Consider the following 11,118-nt stretch of genomic DNA (forward strand, 5'->3'; position numbering starts at 1 on the left):
GCAAAGACCTCTTGATTTTCTTTAAATTATCTCTACTAAACTGACTATTAGAGGCTTTTAGCCAGCCCTCTTCTTCAATTGGTCTGTTATTGTGTCATTAATTTTTTCCTCCACCCTCAACAGCATTAAGCATGGGGAAATTGATCAGACCATTTCAGTCACTGGCTAAATTCACTGAGAGTTATGACACAACCACACACAAATTAGTTCCCTTTAGTGCTAGGGATTACTGTGGTAATGTATGCTTTTTTAATACCAAAACTGCTAGTTTTGCTTTTAACCATTTTCTTTGGATGGACAAGAGTATGGCCGTTTCCCCAACAATATAAATTTGCAAAAAACATGACTAAACAAATAAAGCACTCACAAAGCCAAAACTAGCTTTGTCAGTGTTTGTTCTTATCAGTGAAGAATGTATTTTGGTCGCAGGTTTTTGGAAGAAATAGTGAACAAACAATTCAGTGGGGCACATCAACAATCAATGTCTAAACTATTATATTATCAAAATGAGATGACATGAGAGAATCTAGTATGATCAAACTAAATTGCTAATTGATAAATCTTCCTTTTCTGAAATAAACAATAACTAACCAAAGAGAAAAACCATGTACTCATATAAAACTGACCAAACAGAAATGTCCATGCAAATAGAGAATTTTAATACAAAAGAATATATCATATTATACACATAGACATATAAACATATATACACAACATGTAGAAAAAGAATGAAAAGCCATCAGCCTACACATAAACATATAAACATATATACACAAAATGTAGAAAAAGAATGAAAAGCCATCAGCCGACACGTGTTTCGTCCTGACTGGACTTCTTCAAGGCTGAGAGAATCACAACATATAACAATCAATTATAACAAATATATATATACAATATATACAAATATTAAAATACATACACATCCAATATTTTATCCTTTCCCTTTCCAAAATACAAAAAACTGATAAATTCTTTGGTCAATTAAGTACACAAGCTCTTAAAAGTGCATATTATTTATACTATTTCTCTTGGTTTGAAGCTAAACAAGAAACTTCAGAGAAAAGGAAGAAAACCACCACCACAACCTCAGTGGTGAAGTGTTTATTTGAAGTATCCAACAATATATTTCCCATGTACCCAAGGATAGGTCTGTTGAAGCCACAGCGATAGTTAGCCATGCAACATGCAAGCCCAAGTGTAAATTAATTTCTTTTTCGTTGGCATTTGATCAATTTATGTCTACAATTTCTTTTCTTTCAAACGTAAACTACTTATAGCCCAGAATAACCCCTCATTGTGTAATGGTGAGGAAAGAGAGTCTAATAAAAATATACCTTTATTTGCTTCTATGTCCGTATAATCATATACCATTTATCATCCTCTATGAAGAAGGAGGGGGAACGTGATAATTTAGTTACTCCCATTTCACTTGGCAAAATTTAGGGAATGCCAATAAAGTGTACTGTAGTGCAATTACTGACCTGTTTTAATCATAATCAGTCACTTCCTTGCTGTCTTCAAAATGAATCTAAATTACAGGAACCGTAAACCTCATGTATTGAGGAACCAACTGAAATATAAATAATTACAATAAATCCAATGTCCTCCCTAAAAGGAACTCAATTCCTATGTGATCATCTTTTATACCAATGTCTCCACACTATCCTGGTAATGGAGCCAGCATTCTAATAGTGCTCCGTTTTTCATTGAATTCGCAAATCTCATGTATTAAGGAACCAATTGAAATACAAATAATTACAATAAATCCAATTTCCTCCCTAAAAGGACCTCAATTCCTATATAATTCCTCTCACTCTCCCCGACTTTTCCAAAGGAAGTGTACAGTTGGTTCCTCAATACATGAGGTTTACGGTTCCTGTAATTTAGATTCATTTTGAAGACAGCAAGGAAGTGACTGATTATGATTAAAACAGGTCAGTAATTGCACTACAGTACACTTTATTGGCATTCCCTAAATTTTGCCAAGTGAAATGGGAGTAACTAAATGATCACGTTCCCCCTCCTTCTTCATAGAGGATGATAAATGGTATATGATTATACGAACATAGAAGCAAATAAAGGTATATTTTTATTAGACTCTCTTTCCTCACCATTACACAATGAGGGGTTATTCTGGGCTATAAGTAGTTTACGTTTGAAAGAAAAGAAATTGTAGACATAAATTGATCAAATGCCAACGAAAAAGAAATTCATTTACACTTGGGCTTGCATGTTGCATGGCTAACTATCGCTGTGGCTTCAACAGACCTATCCTTGGGTACATGGGAAATATATTGTTGGATACTTCAAATAAACCCTTCACCACTGAGGTTGTGGTGGTGGTTTTCTTCCTTTTCTCTGAAGTTTCTTGTTTAGCTTCAAACCAAGAGAAATAGTATAAATAATATGCACTTTTAAGAGCTTGTGTACTTAATTGACCAAAGAATTTATCAGTTTTTTGTATTTTGGAAAGGGAAAGGATAAAATATTGGATGTGTATGTATTTTAATATTTGTATATATTGTATATATATATTTGTTATAATTGATTGTTATATGTTGTGATTCTCTCAGCCTTGAAGAAGTCCAGTCAGGACGAAACACGTGTCGGCTGATGGCTTTTCATTCTTTTTCTACATTTTGTGTATATATGTTTATATGTTTATGTGTAGGCTGATGGCTTTTCATTCTTTTTCTACATGTTGTGTATATATGTTTATATGTCTATGTGTATAATATGATATATTCTTTTGTATTAAAATTCTCTATTTGCATGGACATTTCTGTTTGGTTAGTTTTATATGAGTACATGGTTTTTCTCTTTGGTTAGTTATTGTTTATTTCAGAAAAGGAAGATTTATCAATTAGCAATTTAGTTTGATCATACTAGATTCTCTCATGTCATCTCATTTTGATAATATAATAGTTTAGACATTGATTGTTGATGTGCCCCACTGAATTGTTTGTTCATTATTAAAACTGGTCTACTATTGTAAACCCGGAAGTACATATCAAGGCAACGATGTGTGTCAGTGTATGAGCACTCAAAAGTTTTTTCCTATATGTTTAGAATGTGCATTTATTTCAAGTTATGAGTTGCCTTTTGTTGTTGATTTTGGAAGAAATAGAGCAGAAGTCGATTAGGGCAGAAACTTGTTAGGTTGGAACTCAAAGTTTCTTTCACTTTTTGAGGCTATTTGTATTCGAGGAATGATTCACATATAAACACATAAACTAGCACTGTGTTAACTATGATGCCTGGGCGCTTTTCACAATACTATATCTTATTTAGAGAATGTCATTAATTATTTTGCCTTACTTTTGGACAAGACCCCTAGCACAAGATACAAGATTACTGCTTGCATGACCAAAGTCGCTAAAGGGATGACAGCCAACTATCTCATGTTCAACACAACAAGACAGAAGTGGCAATCTTGAACAAGAACATCTCACCATGGGATTCTAACTGGTGGCTAGGCAAGCTCAGACCCACACCCAGCACCCATCCATGCCAGGAAGCTCACAACAGTCAGCTACAGCAAACTCAACATGACCACACAAGACAATGCTGTCACTGCATCCTGCTTCCACACCTCGAAGATGCTAAGGAAAATCCGCATATAGCTCCCAGGCAACACTAGAAAAACTGTCACTTACACCACAATCACCAGCAATTTGGACAACAGGAACACCCTCTATGCCAGGATCACCAAAAACGAATTAGAATATTACAAACCATCCAGAACTCAACAGGCAGATCTATCCTCAATCTCCCACACAGAACTCACATCACACCACACCTTATGGAGCTCCACTGGCTCCTGATTACACAGACGTACTCATATCAAATTCTTCACACACACATTCAAGTCACTAAACAACTAGGGCACCACCTATCTTAATCGTTGCATCTCCTTCCGCCAATCACCAAGACACCTCTGTTCCACAGTTATCATACCCACAAACATCTAGTGCATACACAGAACCAGATCAGGAGGGTGGATGTTCTCTTACAACACTCCTAATGTATAGAATGGCCTCCAACTCCACATCAGAGCCTCCTCCTCTCTTCCTCAACTTCTCAAGAAGCTGAAGGCCTGGTTTTTCAATTACCCAACCCACCATAGGCAGGGCTAGGCATACACCACTGTTTAGCACTATCTGGACACAAGCAAACTCCCTCCCTAGCCCCATCAGGCCCACTTGCCTTCTCGCTAATCCCAAGGGATATGTGGGTCACATATCTACTCACTTGTATAGCTGCCCTTCATCATGAGTCATGCTAAGTTAACCTAGGAAAACACAGCATTACCTCCACTTCTCATTCTTCTGTCTAAAGTTGAGTGAGCGAGAAGAGTCACAGCACCAGTAAACAGTGCTTAATTTGTGAACAAATAAGTACCAGGGCCCATTACACTCTACAAGTGTGACAATTCAGACTAGTCCAGACCACCCTAAACCAAGAGGATGGCTTAGATAGCAGGCATTAGGCATTTTTGATGTATATTGAATTACTAAACAACTGTTGTGCTTATCTGAAAATCAGACAGACAGCGCCAACATGCGGTGGACTGGCATATGTTCAGTTTTTTATATTTAAGTGCCAGTGCCCAGCACCAGACACCAACAGGTCAAATTAAGCACTTTATGGATGATTGCTAATAGCAGGGAGTAGAATGACTTTAGCTCATAGGCTGTTCAGAGACCCTCTAGTTAAGAAGGTGGAGATATCAGTAGCACTGTTCTTGGTCTGAAAATGGCAAGAGGGTAAAGATCTTAAAGGTGCAACCATGGCATTTCTGATTCACAAGAGACCTTTCCATGCTGCACCTGCATACTGATATTTAAGAGCCTGATATAGAGTTGGATCATAATAAACATTATGTTCTCATTGTATCTGATCTGATCTCCTTTGTGTGGGCTTGTGTCCCTCTAACAATCTCATAATTTATTTTCCAAATCCATACTAAAGCTGCAGCAAGTGATTTCCTTTCAAGCTCTGTTTGGTAATTAATTGTATTTGCTTTTCTCAATATGTATCATTGCATCATGTGCCACAGTCTGTTCTCATTGTGAGCTTTGCCAGAAAGTGAACAACACCTTGTTGTGATAAATTCTCCAGTGTGACCAGTGCAAGTTGGTGACCACTGTCTGTGTGGTAGCACTCCTAAGTACTTAAGGACACATTTTTTGCCAATTCACACAGTGGAGCGCAGCAAGTACCTTGGCTGTGCTGTACTGCGTCACTGGGAAAGGGCAGGAATGTGCCGTATTTAAGGCATACAGCACATTCCTGTGTTTTCCCCCTTCACTGGTGCACAATGGGCTCCCTAGAACCAATGCAGGTATCATTGCACCATGGTGCAAGGGTGCCTGCGTTGCATGCAGGATTGTTTTTGTGCAGGGTGGGATAGCTTCCAGCACAAAAACAATCTTTAGAAAGATATTCCTCTATCAATGTGTGTTGCATTATGCATCACACATAGAAAGAGGAAGTCACAAGGAGAAATAGATATATTTCTTCTTGTTAAGCCTCTCCTGGGGAGGCATATATTTTTGGTGCATTCCCAGATTTACCAGACTTGGTAAATCTGAGAATGCATCAAAAACCATGGGAGTCGCGTGGGAATACCCATGCAACGCCCATGGAATGCCTCCACTGCGCAAGTTAATGCAACTCAGCCGTTTGCGCTGCATTGAATTACTCCAAAGTGGTTTTGTGTGGCTTCAAAAATCTGAGTTAGAGGTTTGCATCACCCATGTACCACATTTCGTGGTGAAGGTATGATGTAAAGCTCTCAAAAATATGCCCCCTCCACCCACCCGGTGCTTTGTTTTTCAATTGGTTTAACTCTTTATATTCCGGCGAGGCCAAGATAATAAAGGCTGGAAGCATTTTCTTCAAAAAAGGCGAGCTGATGCTACTGCAAGCATAGGATAGCCCAGTGATATGAGCTACTCCCAGATCCTAAGCCATGCATTTCCCACAACTCAACTGTAATTATTTGAAATGTAATTTAGTGAGGCAGCAGAAAATCTTCTCATGCATGTGCACTTGAGCAGGGTGGGCATGCAAAAAAAGCAGATCATAAGAAAAGCATGGGAAGGCGCAGATATTAGAATATTTCTATGTGCAACTAATTAAACAAAGGAGACTGAGATAGCGCGATGATTCAAATAGAAGAAAAGATTTAGATAGAGAGAGGGAGTAGGAAAAAGAACGAAACAGGAGGGAGTTAGTGAGAAACAGGAAGACATATATAGCGACAAAGACGGATACAAAGAAAGTAACAAAAAATAGAAAAAATTAATGAAATGACAGAGAGAGAGATTATAAATACGCGTGTGACAGAGAGAAAGAGGAAGAGGAATATAGAGAATGAAGGGGTAGAGTGATAAAGAGGTAGAGAGGAGAGGAAGAGACAAAAAGAGAGACAGAAGAGCGAGCACACAGTGGCATGGAGATAACGAAAGAGAAAGTGAGAGGCAGAAACATATGCGCATAATGTGGAAAGGAGAGAGAAAAAAGAGAGAAACAAAGAGGTGAAGGGAAAAGGTAGAGGGGTAGAGAGACAGAATGCAAGAGAACTACACAAAAGAAAGAAAAGCGTGGAATGGGACACAAGCTAAAGAGAGATAGAGAGAGGAAGAAGACAGACAGGACGCACAAAGGGAGCGAGGGGGACAGAGGGGGGGCAGTGAAAATGAGAGGAAACAAAGACCAGGCTTCAAGGGGTTGGTTAGTTTACCATTATCTTCAGTAAAACACCTCTTCCTTTCAGTAAACAGTACTACATGCTCTCAACAATTATTTCATTTTTTTGCCACTAATCCGCATGAAATGTTGCGTTTTCATCACAGAATCGGATCACTTTCCTAAAATAATCGTATCGGTCCCGATGGCACATGAGAATTTTTGAATGTTGAGAACAGCTTCTGCTACTTTCTAGATAGAACTGACAAAATAATAACGAATTTCTATTTGTAATAAGTGAGAATGCAATGCCCTTTTGTGCTGACCCAAGTTATGGAAGCCCTGGAGACACTGAAGCAGAAGGAGTGAGACATTTCTTATTTGTTTTTGCAAAAGGGAGATGCTATCTAGTGGTTTGGATTTGCAGACTGCAGAGCTAGGGGGTCCAAGCCCACCATGCATATTATCTGCCGTGGTGCAAGAAAAGGCAATGAAGAAAGCAGCGCACGCATAAGCTCCATTTTTGCTGCTTGCATATTGGGTAAGGAGCTAACGGTATCTCCTCAAACGTAAACATTCCATGTGTATAGTTTTTATGTTTTATTTGCCATGTTAACATAATAAGATGGAGATAAAAGAAATTTCTGCTCCTGAAATTATATTGTTGGAGCTATATTGAAGGGAAAAAACAGCTATCCTTTTTCTTTTTTTAGCAACAATGCTTCAAAAAGCTGCTCATTTTTTTCAAGATAATGTTTGTTGCTAAACTAAGACGGATTGTTAAAATCTGTACGGCATTCTTAAATTGATTTACGGGCAAGAAAATGTGATGTATATTAAACAGTGGTTCCACAATGAATTTTCTCATTTTGCTAGAGCAACGTTTATTTTCATAATTTCATATTGTAGAAGGAGGACAATAGAGAAAAATCGTCTGCAGTACTGTTAGCACCAATGCAACATTTCTGACACTTGGCCAATAGTTTCGAATCGCAGCTTCCCTGCTTTACTGAAAAATGTAGAACCAGCCGTTTGGAGCAACCCTTACAAGAGGTAAGAAGGGATAATAAATAGCTGCCAGATGTTTACAGCAGAGCACTACAGGGACTACCCTGAGACTGGCATTTAAACACGTTTTGAGCATCACATTTTGATACTCAGAGATGTGCTTGCGACAATGAAGCGTCGTGCCAGGCGAGATGAGTCAAAGACTCGAGCCATTTAATATCTGCAAGTCACGGCGTGACACGACGTTGACGCATTCTTTCCAGGTTTACGCGGTCTCAACAACGTCTCCACGTTATAACAACAACACTCCTTTTAAGAAATATTCTTAATGCACTTTTTTCAATGTTTTAGTATAAAAAATGACTGTCTTACCTGTTACTCGTGGGCGATTGACGGTTTCGGTTCCAGACAAGATAAAAGGCGCTAAATCTGTAGAGTTTATTTTACGCAGAAATTACAGATATTCCTCCAAATGCTCGCTCTTGCCCTGCAGGTTTCACGTCCACAAAAAAGAAGAAAAAAACAGTCACATAATGCCACCCCTGTGGCAGGGGCCAATCACGTTAACGGAAATCACTAGCCTGTCTGACCTCAAGAAACAAATCACTTTTCATACCGGCCTCCCACCTCCCTGAACTGCTGGTTCACCTCCATCAATGCAGACGGTAAATCCGCCTGTCCCGACACACAGACACTCTGACGTGCTCTCGGCGTGGTAATCTTCTCACATCTGTGTGTGCGTCACACTCGTCCACAAATCGTATCGCCTTAGACTTAGAGGAAGGCTGTATCAGTCAAGACCTAAACCCCGAGGTTCTCCCTACTAATTCCATCTAAGCCGCCACTGTTAAATATGCTCCTCTCTCTTTCCCCAGTGGATCAAAGATGGTCTCACAAACATTAGCATGCTAGCCATACAACATATCCTACCCTCCACACGATTCTTGGGCGTCGCCCTGAAAAAGGCTACTCTAATTCTCCGGTTTCTACATAGGTAATAACCAACTCACCAAAGCCGTGGTGTATTTTCCTGTTTACAATTAGATTCCGTAGCGGCTGTTGCTGTGGTGGTTTCTAAGAGAGCCTTCTATTATGATACGCCCATCTACAAATAGATGCACTGGGTACCTTCTTTCTCTCGCTCTCTGTTGTCCTGCCCCTCCTTTCCCTCTTCTTCTCTCAGCCTGTCGAAAGTAGGTCAGTGTGCCTTGGCAGTACAGACCTGGCTGAGATCCACGGGAAAAGCTTTATAAACAGCAGAGCCGCCTCAAGAGAGCCTGCAAGTGTGGAGCCACCGCCCACTAATACTGAGGCCCTGTCACTGAGGTCACATGGCCTTTTCAGTGACACAATTGGGCGAATACGTAGTGCAGCTTTATCCAATGGCTATCAGGCAAAATTAGCACATTTCGGCTTCGCAGTCAGTTAATCGAAGATTATATTAATACCTTCTGCTCGGAGAGAAGCGCTGCTTTAGCGAGGAAGACAGCATATGAGCAGGATTGAAAATTGGAGGTGTTGTGTATTTCTATAAGCTTTCTCTAGCCAGGAAAAAGACCTTTGGGTCACCTGCGGGGAAGTGGTACTCACATTATAGTAGCAACATCCCATCCTGTCCACTCCAGTGCATATAACACACCAACGTCTTTAGAGTACTGGAGTAGACATGTACCAACTAAACTAAGCAAAAACATGAACTACTTATTCCATGTACGGTGTTACTACATGAATTAATAAACTACCAAGTCAGTTTAAAATAAGTGCAAAACAATCCCTGAAAGTATTTCACTACCACTGGAGCTTCTCAGCAGTTTATAGAATATACTAACAAATCAGTCTCTGTTGATAAAATCATAACAACCACAGACATAAGGTAATGCTAGCACGCCTGGTCCTTAGTAAGTAAACTTACAAGGGGACGCGTATAGGTTGATGAACCTTTTGATTCACATGGAGTATCCCAGCTAGGCTAATGGCTGTCACACTAATGATTAATACGCAACTCAATAAACATTAGTCATCATCAGCAATTAATCAAAAACATAACACCCCATGACCCTCCAGTCATGAATAACCACAACTCACAATACGTTTTCGTAGTTTTATTCCCTATTAGTTACAACACTAATTCATGAAAATTAGTTCAAACTTTATTCGAGTCAACAAATCCGTATTAATTCATTAAAAGGTGCCCAAAACATAGCCTAATCAAAGCGTGCATCAGAGTACATTCTAAAGCAGTAGCATAAGTCAACAATAGAATCAGGAATGAATAAATCAACATAAGTAGCAGAGTTCAGCAAATCAGTTTGTCAATCATTTGTCTCTGTGTTTGTCAATGTCATGGAACTTCACTTTACCCAGATTAGCATCGGCATGTGGGACTTCATGCGAAAACAGTTTAGAACATGAATTTGGAAAAACATCTAGCTAAGAGAAAACATACTTAAACAGCGTAGTTGGTACCTAGAAAGAAAAGGCACAAAAGTTAATTCAGTCACATTGTCATATCTACCTATCCTCTGTATGGATCAGCAACATGTCAGTCTTCGTCCTCAGGTCATCAGTCAATCAGCATCACATCAGGCTCTCAAGAGACATCTCTCTCCATCCTTCTTTCTGAAATTTTCCCTCTTTGTCACAGCATTATATCAAAGTCACCAAGACTATTCCCCAATTCCTAATTGGTCAATTAATTACCTAAATTTTACTTTGTCTAATAGTTTTCACAATCCAAATCTCTGAATTCTAATATTACACAGTTCTCAGATTAATGATTGGTTCACTTTGCGATGTTCTCATCATCCGGCTCGTCAGGTATCAAAAATATTGCATCTTCTTCTCCAGTCAGTGTCTCTATTGTTCGAGTCCTGGGAAAGTAGGCTCTGAGCGCTTTACACACTGCTCGCTACAATTTAGTTCCATTGTGTCCTGTCTGTCGGTTCATGCAAAGGTTTCTGCTAAGCAAATTTTATTAGACAATGAGCAGTTCACAGTTTGTTTGGTTTGTCAGCATCTTTTCATTGAAAGCTAATATTAAGCTTCTGCACGAGGCCTGGCAAAACTAGGCCAAAACTTTGGCTAAGTTAAGCTCTACAATATAATACAAAATATAAGTTATACCTCTTAATATGACATACTACTATGTTATTCTAATACATTTTCAGTATTTCACATGTTAGTCATCCTTTTAATATAATTTGTGAAACTTGGCAACTGCTCTCCAAGGTCACAATTTCAAATGTGCACATTATTTTTCTACATTAGTTATTTTCTACATTTTTTGTCATTCAAATGCATAAACATTCATTAATAATTTATAATTAAGACTTTTGCGTTAACAATCCCTCCTCTGATGACTAAATATGTCATCACACTTTTTTCCTTTTATCATTCACAATTCTGTCTCTTCAGCAT

General features: G+C 38.9%; 1 protein-coding gene across 3 annotated transcripts in view; it reads right to left on the reverse strand.

Moving 5' to 3' along the window:
• Positions 1-9,010, reverse strand: part of LOC138245547 (F-box/LRR-repeat protein 3-like) — a 99,718-nt gene extending 90,708 nt beyond the window's left edge. The window contains exons 1-2 of one of the 3 annotated variants that reach the window (XM_069199226.1): positions 8,712-9,010; positions 8,074-8,188 (exon numbers count right to left, since the gene is read on the reverse strand). The gene's annotated coding sequence lies outside the window, so the exon portion shown is untranslated. The remainder of the gene's footprint in view (positions 1-8,073; positions 8,189-8,711) is intronic. The other 2 variants (XM_069199227.1, XM_069199228.1) reach the window with 2 other exon arrangements.
• Positions 9,011-11,118: the final 2,108 nt, after the last annotated feature.

This window comes from Pleurodeles waltl, chromosome 7, assembly GCF_031143425.1.
Source record: "Pleurodeles waltl isolate 20211129_DDA chromosome 7, aPleWal1.hap1.20221129, whole genome shotgun sequence".
Taxonomy (NCBI): Eukaryota; Metazoa; Chordata; class Amphibia; order Caudata; family Salamandridae; genus Pleurodeles; species Pleurodeles waltl.